Source organism: Sciurus carolinensis, chromosome 10, assembly GCF_902686445.1.
Source record: "Sciurus carolinensis chromosome 10, mSciCar1.2, whole genome shotgun sequence".
In the NCBI taxonomy this organism is placed as follows: Eukaryota; Metazoa; Chordata; class Mammalia; order Rodentia; family Sciuridae; genus Sciurus; species Sciurus carolinensis.
Window position 1 is genome coordinate 57,327,939 of NC_062222.1, and position 12,097 is coordinate 57,340,035.

Genomic DNA, 12,097 nt, shown 5'->3' on the forward strand with positions numbered 1-12,097 from the left:
TGAAATGATTGGGTTATGGAGAGCCTTAACCAAATCAGTGCATTAATCCACTTGAGTGGATTAACTGGGTGGTAATTATAGGCAGGTAGGGTGTGACTGGAGGAAATAGGTCATGGGGATGTGACTTTGGGGTTTATATTTCGTCCCTGGTGAGTGAGAGTCTTTTTCTGCTTCTCATTGTGATGTCCTGAGCTGCTCTCCTCCTCCACATCTTTCCTCCATGATGTTCTGCCTCATCTCAGGCACAGAGCAATGGAGTTGGCTGTCTATAGATTGCAATCACTGAAACCTGTGAGCATCAAAATAATTTTTCTTCCTTTAGAACTGTACTTGTCAGATCTTTTGGTCACGGCAGCAAAACAAGCTGACTAAAACACCCCTGCCATCTCTAATGCATATCATTCCCTCAGGGTGTCCCAGATTCTACCCTTGTTTGCCACACTTAGTCTAGCTGTGACAGATTACAGGTTCTGATTCACACAGACCTGGGCTAGAATCTAAGCCCCACCTAGATGAGATGGATGGCTTTGAAGGCTTAACCTCTCTGATGTTAAAAGTATTTATCTGTGGTTCAGAGATATGAAAACTACTTAAGAAGCTTATTAAAGGAGTTAATGAGATGCTGAAAATTGGAAGAGTATCCATGGAAGTCCTGGTATCATATGTTAAATTGAGCATACTATTATTCTTCATAGGTATATATTCATATATATTCATATATCAAGTGTACCTACATAATGACAAAATTGAAAAATTTTGTCAAGCTATGAGCTTTTATGTATATTAAAGTTGACAAATATCAACGACTATGGAATTTAATTATTATTACACATGTAGAGCAGTTCTGATGATGTTATGGCTATTCAGTTTCTAAGAGGAGTAAAATCAAATACATGTAATTAATAAATACTTATACATTTATCCCATAAAGTTTATCTTTCTTGCCTTCACTTCATGCTTCTTTCTATAGATGATGACCACATCATCTTATTATAATGAAGATTTTTAACCAAATTTATGTTCTAATGATAGTAAATATCTGGAGGATTAAAATTAAATTGTAATTTTATTCAATGTACACAAATTGCATTTAATTTTAAATGTATTAGAAATATTAAAAATTTTGAATTCTTTTTATTTATGCTTTTAAAATGTTATTTCCTTCTAAGATTTTTTTAAAGGTACATATGAATGAAAAGATAAATACAAATTATAATACATGACTAACAATTTTAAAAATCAGATTTATTTATGACTGGAATTTGAACTTATTTATAAATTTAATTCAATCTTGTTATGGTTTAGATATGAGGTGACCACCAAAAGCTCATGCTTTAATGAGGTGAAATGTTTATATTATGAGAGGTATAATTTAATCAGTGAATTAATCCACTGATGGATTAGCTGGTTAGTAACTACAGGCAGGTGGGGTATGGTTGGAGGAAGTACTCACTGGGGGTGTATCTTTGGGATTTATATTTTGTATCGATATTTCTTCCTCATCTTGGGCCCAGAGCTATGGACCTGGCCAAGCACAGACTGAATCTCTGAAACCATAAGCCAAATAAACTTTTCCTCCCCTATTTGTTCTCTTCAGGTATTTTAGTCATGGCATAAAAAGCTGACTAAAACATATCATATTCAATACTTTCATAAAAATAAAACCATTTGTATTTCTAATGCTAAATATCTATTAAGTTACCAATGTGGAGAGTAAGTCATACATTCACTCATATTATACCTAGTCGTGGGGTTCTTAAAATTTTTGGTCTCAAGGCTCCTTTAAACTATTCAAAGTTACTGAAGACTCCAAAAAGCCTCCGACTTACACGTCAACATTAATATTGGAGAGCTTTTGAAGCATGAGAATACACAAGTGTAGCTCCTACTGGCTCTCAAAGCAAATGAGAGCAGTATGTCTCACAGTCTCTAGAAAACTTCACTGTGCACATGTGAAAGTAGGAGAATTAAAAAGCCAAATTATATCTTAGTATTATTAAAAAATAGTTTGACCTCACAGACCATGAAAGGGTCTCAGTAATTTCAGGTTCCCTGAAACACTTATCTAGACAGTATACTACACATGGGAGAGTACTATAAATTGCTTAATATTGCAACACGATCCTTGGTCCTCATGCCACTGCTGCAATTGTGCTAATCTGTACACTGTTCTAATCTTCACACCCATGAATTGGAATCTGAAGATAAGCAAGAAAATAGGCACCCCCCACTACTGCTAAATGACACTTTATATGCAAGACTCTATTGCATTAGAGTTAATAGGATGCCTCTGACAAGTTAATTTTTCTCCTCCTCACGTACTTCCTCCACTTTCCCTGGGTCCCCTGAACGGTGTTAGTTCTGAGACTCTACCAGCTCTCATTGTCACATTCCAAGTGCTACTTTCTGGGTCTTCTCAGGCCCAGCCAGTGACTCTTCAGTATCTTTGATTTGAAATTCAGTTTTATTGAGGAGTTCCCCCTTGCTCAAATGTTTGTACTGCCTCCTGTTTCTGGTGACTATCCTAAATATGTGGAGGCTCATTCAGAGTCCTTGGGGGTTCATGTTGTGGAGAGAATGGGTCCACTCTGGTTGCCTTCCATCACAGTGCCCTCCCTGACCCCAGGTAACCTGCGCTAGCCTTGGTCTTGGTGCATGCTCCTGGTGATGGTGGAGCCCCACTTCACATGGGTCGCATCCCAATCCCACCCAACACCTTAGGGTTGATGAAGACTCCAAGACTGCAACCATGACCTTCTAGCAAGGCTTCCTTCCCCAAGTCTTCTGCTACTTGGGGTTCCACGTAGACTGGAGCCAATTTGCTCCCTCTCTTTCTCTCTCAGTTAACTACCATACCTGCAAAGTTCTCTGGATCCCCTTCTGGGTCACTTGGAAATCACCAGAAATTTGGGGGCAGACTGCCCTCCACCTGCTCAGATCTTCCATACCACTCCCCTGTTGGCTTTCCTCAAACTGACCTCAAAACTCCAAATGAAGAACAGGGTATGAGTGCTCTCTGCTCTTGGATCCCCCAAGCTTCATGTGTCATTTATTTGGTCATGCCCTACCCCCTCAGGGTTTATTTCAGGTTTAATTCTAACTGCACAGTTCAGGGAGTTCAAGTTATATTTGAGAACTTTCCTCATCTACAAGCTGTTCTCCCTCTCTTTGACTCTAAGATTTTTATTGGTCATCGTTGCAGGGCAGATGAGGTTGCAGGGCAGATGAGGGGATAAGATTCACATCCCCTATGTAAATCTCTGCAGTCTTATGCCAGAGCCCTCAGTGTTGACCTAAAAGCTATGGTTGTTTTTCTCTGAGCATCTCTATTCTGTTTCTGGTAAGTCCTTCATGAATAAATGTAAGTACCATGTCTCCCATGGTCTGATGGTAGTAGTAGGGGGATGAACACTGACTACAGCATTACTACTCTACATCCTATAACTTATTTACTAGATTTGGCTTTCTTTTCCATTTTCCTATTCTTTTTTTTTTTTTTTTTTTTTTGAGGGGGGAAGGTAATGTTAAATGTTAATGTTAATGTTAAATGTTTGCAGATAAATGCTCATTTGTGAACATAGATCAGCCAAAGCTCTTTTTTATAAAGGATACTTTGTGGTTTAGGGTGGAGTCATTACGGCAACTGAATTATTCTGCTCCCCTGACCGTCAAAGGAACAAGTTCCACTCTGAGATAAGATGCATGTGCCCACTGCTGGATGAGGACCACTAGATGGGTTTTCTGCCTTGTTACTTCCCCGCCCCCTTCCCCAGTATCAGGGATCAAACACCATGCATGTTAAGCAAGCACTCTATCACTCAGTTAGATCCCAGGCCCTGTCTGCCTTGTGGGAAAGCTTGCTATTGTCAATGTTTTATGCCATCCTGTCTGGTCTCCCCACAGTCCTTCCCAGCTTCCCCCTCCTAGCCACCTTGCAATTGCTCCCTCCAGAGCCTGGCTACTTTCCCTAAGGCTTTTTCAAAGGGCCTCTTACATGCACACCCTCCTAGCTTTTCACACTGAGAATTACTTCAAAGGCTCAGCAGCCCTGGGAAGGGAAGAAATGACAATAAAAGAAATCCCAACTGGAGAAGGGTTTGCTTTGGCGGTTGTTTGATTGTTCTGTAGGTGGGGAGGTGCCTGTTCCAAACCTCTGTAGCTCACTGGCCCTTGCAACTCATTACAGATGTTTTCTTCTGGTCTGGTTTCTTTCCTGTCCCTTCTGAGGCTCTGAACCCCCACTTCTAGCAGGCTTATGTAAATTTCCCGAGGCCTCAGCTGCTCCGGCTTCCATTGATCCCTTTATCTGTTGCCAACACAGGATCCTCCTAATCTTGCTTTGAGCCACAGTGTCTACACTCAGGAGGGGAGGGGCTCAAACGCTAAGGAGGTGGGACCCTTTGCTGTCAGTTTATTGGGCACTGCCTGAGTGAGTGACTGAAGAACTAGCCTATCAGAAAGTTTGCCCAACCATGGTGCTCAGAATACACTCATGTATCCCCTACCAAGATCCTGAAACCTTACCTCAAGTATTATCATTGCCTTGAGCAGAGTTTACAAATTTAATTAAAAAAAATTTTTTTTTCATGTGAACCAAGCCAATCACTGTCTGAATTCACCCCACTAATCATCAGTTTAGGATTCTGGCTGACTTGCCGAAATTAGGAATTTTTCAAACTATTTGAGTAATTTGGATTAGCAACAAATTAAACAAATTAGCATTTGTTTATTGACAATGCATTTCAAAAAACCTGAACCATAAAGTTCAGAACCCATCCAGGCAACCTACTGGGACAAATGTTTGGGGGATGGGGTGTCTGTCTAACAGTTGAACTTGGAAATCTAGCTAAGTTAAATACTGAATTCTCTGGATGAAATAGTTACCATAAATCCTCCTCATTTCTCTGCAGAGTCTGCAAGAACCTACTGACTGGATGCTGTTTTGCTGTCACTACTCTCAAGTGGATTCAGTGGTAGGGAGGGGAAAATACTGGACACACGTTGATCCTTGTGGTTCTCTCCAGAGTCTGCTTGTCCCTTCCAAAGGGATTCTGAGGCTCGCCTTTAGGGGTTGCCGCCTTTCACTTCCCCACAGAATCAGAATTGTTCACAGCATGAAATGTCAGAGCAGCTGGACAAACACCAAGTGCCCAAGTTAAAACAACAAAGAACTTTTCTGGGGCCTTGAGCTTGTTGATGTGAGGGATTGTTTCTGAAAACAAAGCAATCCCACAGAGCCTCTGCCACCTGCTAAAAAGCACATCCTGCGTGTGGTATATAATTTGATAATAAAATCTGTTATGGTGCATTCTATAAATTGCTCTGACTTGGTTAGGAAGTAAGTTGTTCTAGTTTTGCATTCTGTCTGCACTGAGCAGACTGAAGAAATAATAAGGTAATAAGTATCCATGTGAATTTTCCCTGGGTAAAATTAGATCAAGATATGAACCAAGACATGAACTAGTCCAGTAACTTCCAAGAATCCCAATCTGGTGTGTGTGTGTGTGTGTGTGTGTGTGTGTGTGTGTGTGCTAGAAATATAATGAGGTGAAAACTATACTCACCAAACTCCTCTAAAGGAGAATACTGTATATAATTGAAAGAAATAAGGTTTTAGTGCAACTGGGAATTTGTACCTTTACAATGCACCTTTGAACAAAAATAGTTGGTGGACTCACTATGGTCTAAGGAAGACGAATGCAATTAATTCCTAAGCTTTTGCATTTTTATATGAGGCATGGTCAGAATAGAATAACTGGGTCAGCAGAGGAGAGGCTGTCTTACAACCCAAGTCCTCCTGCCTGCCCAACTGCCAGAGCATTTGGCATCTCCCTCACCGAAAATTCTGGAGTGCTTTTAAAGCATTGGTTTGAAGGCAATGCCAAAATGTTAGCTTGCCAAAGAGCTCACACAACTGGCTGAGACCCTGGCCCTCAAGTTTGCCATCCTGGAGATTTGACTGATTCATACCAGTCAAATAACATTGTTCATCTGGAGTTTTTAAAATCAGGTGATCTGAGTGTGTTCTGGTCCCAAAGCTATTTCTTGGGGAGTTGGGGGTAGGTGGGGTGATCTCAAAGCAAATGTATATATTAGGGATAAAAGAGGAAGCAGAACATCTGTGCAGTCACTTAGCCAAATTTTATGGAGTTTAAAATCTAAAGGTACTAAATGCCTACTTCTATTACCCCCAGCACCATCTCTCTCTTTTTTTTAAATCAAGGATTGAACCCAGGGGCACTTATCCATTGAGTCACATCCTTGGCTTTTTTTTTTTTTTTTTTTTTTTTTTTTTTTTTTTGAGACAGCATCTCACTAAAGTTTTGCTTAGGGCCCCACTAAGTTGCTGAGACTGGCTTTGAACTTGTGATCTTTCTGCCTCACCTCTTGAGCCACTGGGTTTACAGGCTACCACCATACCCAACAAGCGCCATCTCATTCTAAGACCCACCTGAGATGAGCTGGCTCCACCCAGAGAGTCTCTGGGCATTTATACATGTAGCTCCCACCATTAGGAATTAGGAAGGTTGGTACCTGTAGGTGAAAGGATGGGGTGGAAGAGAAAGGGCCTGGGGAGTGAAACCATTTTTCAGAGATATTGGAGTGGCATCTGGGCTATGGGTGAGGTGCTCTGTAGAAAGCCTAAGTGGGACTGACTTCCTTTGTACTCAGGTGCTTGCTGTGATCTGAATGTTTTGCCCCCCTCCCCCAACTCATCTGTTGAAAGGTCATCAATGCAATAGTGTTAAGAGGAGGGGCCTTTCAGAGGTGATTAGGTCCTGACAGCAGAGCCCACATGGGCAGGATTACTGCAATTACTAAAGAGGCTTGAGGGAGGTGGTTCTGCCCCTTCCATCATGTGAGGATACGGATCGGGCTGACATGAATCTGCTGGTGTCTTGATGGTAGACTTCCCAAACTTCAGAACTGGGAGTAATACATTTTTCTTATTACAAATAACCTGGTATAAGATATTTTACCATGGCTAAGACACCAGTTATTTTGAGATCCCTTGACCTAGATGATAACTAAAAAGTCTACTGAACATATGTCTTTGGGACAAATTCAGGTCAGAATTTATAAACTCTGTCCCATGTCATTTGCCATCCAGTCACTGCTCAAGCACCCAACTCTACAACTGTAATTCGATATTTGTGTGTCCATTTTACCTATTGATGTGGACTATCATTTGTTAGCTCTCTTTTCCCAGGAAAGGATAAACTCCTTCCTCAAAGATCATCCTCAGAGCAGAGCTCCATGCTCAATGACAGCCCAGTGCACACTGGAAGCTTGAGTTTGCAACAAACATGGTCTCCAACCTTCTGCCTTCAGCTGATCCCAAGTTCCTCTCCCACCTTAGTGAGAAGATCTCATTGAGCTTTGCTCAAATTTTCACTCAAATGAAAAGTAAATTCAATTTGTTACAGTTGTCCTTTGTTTAGGCAAAATAAGAGAGTTTGCCAAAATCAAAATGGAACTTTTGGAGTCAATCATAAACATTTTAAAAATGGAGCATGTATGTCCAGGTGCTTGTTATGTGTTTGCTTGGTCCTAAGTTAGTGTCTCTAGTTGCTTGGATGTTCTTGAGCACCAAATAAAGACAAAGGAGATTATTTGATTTGACCTGTATATAGGGTTGGATTATTTAGTCCAGATAAGAGAAGTCTAAGGAATAATAGCCTTATTAAAGCCATCATTAACTAAATTTTTTTAAAGAAGAAGAAAGAACTTAAATTTCTGCATGAGAGATTTTTACACTAATGGAAATCATTGACTATTGGAATAAATTACATTGAGAGGATATGGAATCTTTTCTAAGGGTCATTTAAATTAAGCTTGTCAGGAACAAGATAGGTTAGCACTGATCATAACTGAAAGAAGGAGGAACATTTCCCCTCTACTCTTAGCTGATGGAGAAAAAAATCTCAGCAATGGTTCCTCTAGCTTTAATTTAGTTTTTAATTGCTATGCATTAGTAACTAAGGGCAAACTGATTTTACCAGAACATCTTTGTAAATGATGCATTATTTTTGAGGAAAATGAGTGTACAGAAAAGGAGTTTTTAAATGTATGTGTAATTTAAGCACAATTATTACATTGAGATAAGATTTTGAAAACCAACCCCATCAAAGAAAAATTAGGAGAAAAACATACCATAACATCTTTTAGACACTTGGAAATAATCATCTATGTAATGTATAAAGCTGCTCCCCAGCCCATCAGGTACAGCCATTTTCCCCGCCTCCCAACCACTTGTCAATCTGTGAACATCCTAGCTAGCTATTGGTTCATCAGTCAGCTTGCAAGTATCCTTTTCCGATATTGGTCCCCTGTTAGCCCGGTGGAATTCAACTGTTTTACTGTAGCTTCCCCGCCATCTTTTCCATTCTTCTGTCTGTCCTACTCACTTTCTCTATCCTCCTGGCTTTCCACTCTCTCTAGCGTGTGCCCTTTCTTTTCCTTTCTATTTTCCTCTCATTTTCTCTCTTACCCTGCAGGGAGACACTGTTTGCTTAATAAATTCCCTTAAGTGATTTCCTGTATCCACGTGATTTCGTGGGATTTCCTTACATCTGGCGCCGTGACTCAGATGGGTCCTTCCACTGTCGTGAGTGGAACCCCATCTAAGCCCCAGTGCCCCCAGGACACGGCTCCACCTTCCATTCTGCCCGGTCGCTCTGCTCTGCATTTATCACCAGACTTCAGGTTGGTGAGTACGCTGGCTTATCTGCTGGGTGGATTCCTGATTTTATGGTGGAGATCTCTCTCAGGGTTGAGGTTCATCTCATTCGCACTCGAAAACCCTGATATCAGGTCCTCAACTCTTCTCGGCTTTTGCCTGGTCCCACATGCTTGTGTGACAACACAATCAATGTGCTGCCCCTCATCTCCAGCCCAGTACTCTGGCCTCTGGATGCTCTGGCCACAGACTCGGCTGCATCAGTCCCCACCATGGAATCTGGGTCCTCCAATCTGGCAGATTCCACCCTGGGAACCCTTTGCCCAACCCCTGGTACTTAAAGCCATCAAAATCCGTTTGTGTAATGACACACAGCTTCCATGAGTTAGCAGGCAGATGGAAAGGGATTCCTTATTTTCAAGTCTTTTCTTTCTCACTTCTTGGCTTTTCCTGAGGCTCGGGCGCCTCCAGACCCTGCTTCTCCATCTTCCCCTGCTTCCCCATGTAATGTAAGCAGCCCCATTCGCCAAGTAGTAGGAAATAATTGTTTAACAATTTTCTGCGTCCAAACCTAAATTAATTACTAACCAGTAAAAGAGTTAAAAGGACCTAAGCATCAAGCTCCTGCTAGAACATTTTAGCCCCTTTCAGATTCAGATCTCAGTCAAGGCTTACATTGAAATGTAAATGGAGGAAGGCGCTGTGGGAAACCAGTCTGAAGCCCAAGGAAAAAAGTGTCCATTTTAAATTTCTTCTGGGCTACAACTCAGAATACTTTTCTCCCTTTCACCTTTTCTCTCCTTCTCATTTTCTCATGCTTTAATTAATAACCATTATCATTTTTCTTCTAGGACTTTTGTTTTTCTTAAATGCTGTATTTTTGAGCTCACAATTTTGATCCTATATACCTAGGTTAATGATTTTTGGTCAGTTCTTTTTATCCAACTCTAGAGTTATTTTTGAACATCCGTTACATTGCAATGGAGATAAACATTACAAGGCCTTTGCTTTTGTGTTAAATATAAGCGCACATAAAAATTAAAATTTTAAAAATGGATCCAAATATTTTTAATTCACATGATTTAAATTACCCAATTTAAATTGGGTAAACTAATAGAAGTAAAATGTCCTTAAAATTAACTCACAAGTCTCTAAGTGGTCAAACTAATAAAATGTTGATGTTTATAAAATGTCTAACATCAATTTTTCTAGGACTTTTCTTCAACAGGAAAGAGACGGCAAATACTATTGGTACACTTGTCTGATATCTTGGTTTTTCTACAATAAGATGAGTGAATTAGAGTCAACATGTATGGGATTACTCAAGTGTGTTTGTTAGAGACATCTGATTAATTTATAAAGTTATTCCATGGAGTAACATACTTAAAAACATTATTCTTTGTATATTAAATATGTTCATATTTTCCAGGTATACAAGCCTTTAAAGCAGAAAATTTATCAAGCTGCTGTTCTCCAAATTAAACTTGTTTGTAATGGTAAACCTATCATTTAATGTTCTGCTATAGGACCTGTCATCAATAGGATATATGTAAAATGACATTTAAGAAAGAGTGTAGTGCACAGTAGCAAAATGGAACAACAGTGACTGAAATTGGGGTCTCTGATGACCTCATGGCTGTGGCATGCCTGGTGCCTGGGAGTGCTCCTGTGCAGGGGCACAAGATGCCTAACTGCTGTGGCAGTACATTGATCTCAGGCACACAGCTCTTGGGCAGGAAGGAATTCTTTTGCTAGATAACCAGTGTTTCATCAGCTCCCTTCTCTGGTTCCTGCCCACCTTACAGTAACTTTGGAACCTAACATTGCACATATATAAAGATTGCTGACTTAACTCTTTAGATCCGTGTTTCCATCAGAGAATAGAGCTCCATCTGATCTCAGCTTAATCTTCAAAAATCTGTGTTTATAACCCTTTCTTTTCTTTCTTTTTTTTTTTTTTTGGGTGCTGGGGTTCAAACCCAGGGCCTTGTGCTTACAAGGCAAGCACTCTACCGACTGAGCTATCTCCCCAGCCCCTAACCCTTTATTTTCTATTACTCCTTTGCCCCTCACTGAAAAGCCCAATGTTACCTGAGATAAGGCTCTGCCTCACAACCCTGCTACACATTACAATGACTCCAAAGTAAGCCTGACTTTAATTCATTTAAAGTTGTGTTCAAAAGTTTGATGTTTGTTGTAAAGATTACTGTGATCTCAAATGGGAACTCAGCCAAAATTCAAGATAGCTGTTGCACAAACTGAATGTTTTACTGTTGGTGATTCCATTTTGTATTTTCCTCGTAAACTCTAATTATTTTGCAGAAGTATTGCTTCAAGAGTGAACATCATAAATTAACTTGGAATAGTAAGTCATCACTATAGGACAGATAATGTAAACCCCAATTAGATAAAAGGGGGTAAATAACTGTAAAGTTATAAACATTGAAGCTAAAGCCAAGTACTCTTACTTTATGACTGGTGAGACTGACTTGCTTGATGGTTAAGATCAAACTTAGAGATTGAGATTAAATACAGAGGTCAAGAAAAGTCCATATTTGGGTCTTGCTCTCAAAGTCAGCCTGAACCCAGGGAACAAGAGGACTTCTCCAAGGAGCTTTGCAACTCTGGGTCACACAACCTCCTGACCAAGGAGATTGATGAGACTACTAGAGGATGAAAAATCACTCAGTGCATCTGCTGCAGAGGAGGGTCATGGAAAAAGGGAGACATCCTGGTGCTTTCAAGGAAAGCCACCTCATGGAGGAGACCCTGCCTAACCAATGGCACTGGTGGAGCTAAGAAGCTGCTCTTAAGTTCTCTATGAGTGACCCCTGTGGGAACTCAGCTGATCTTTAACAGACAGGAACAGATCACTTTGACCAGCTTGATCTTAAACACCTAGCAAAACAGTTAAAACCAAAATATAGCCATTCTTGGGCATTTAAAAGAAATAATAGTTAAATATAACTTAAGATGTACACGTGTTAGTCCACTAGAATAAAGACTAAAAGCTACAAAAGAGAGATTCTTAGGCAAATGTGCCTGATAACTATCAAGAGAAACTGCCAGAGTCAGAAGTTTTTAGTCAGTTTAAGGCCTGCAGACCTTCCTAAGCTACACAGGTAGACTTAATCTATGTTTGCTCATATAATTATCTAGCCCTAAGTAACAGAAGTATAGAGATCTCTACTAAATGTTGTGTTTTCATTCCTGATAACCTGGACAATACTAAAGTTCCCAAATAAAGGCCCTGTTCTCTCCAGCCTTTGCTAGGCCTTGTTATGGAATAACTTCTCAGTTCTTCCACCCCCTGGTGAGGAATTATTGACTTCTGTCATCTTTATGATATCATTGGCATGTTCCAGATTCTGCAACATTTATATTGTATCAATCTCATTTCAGTACTCATGTCTTTTT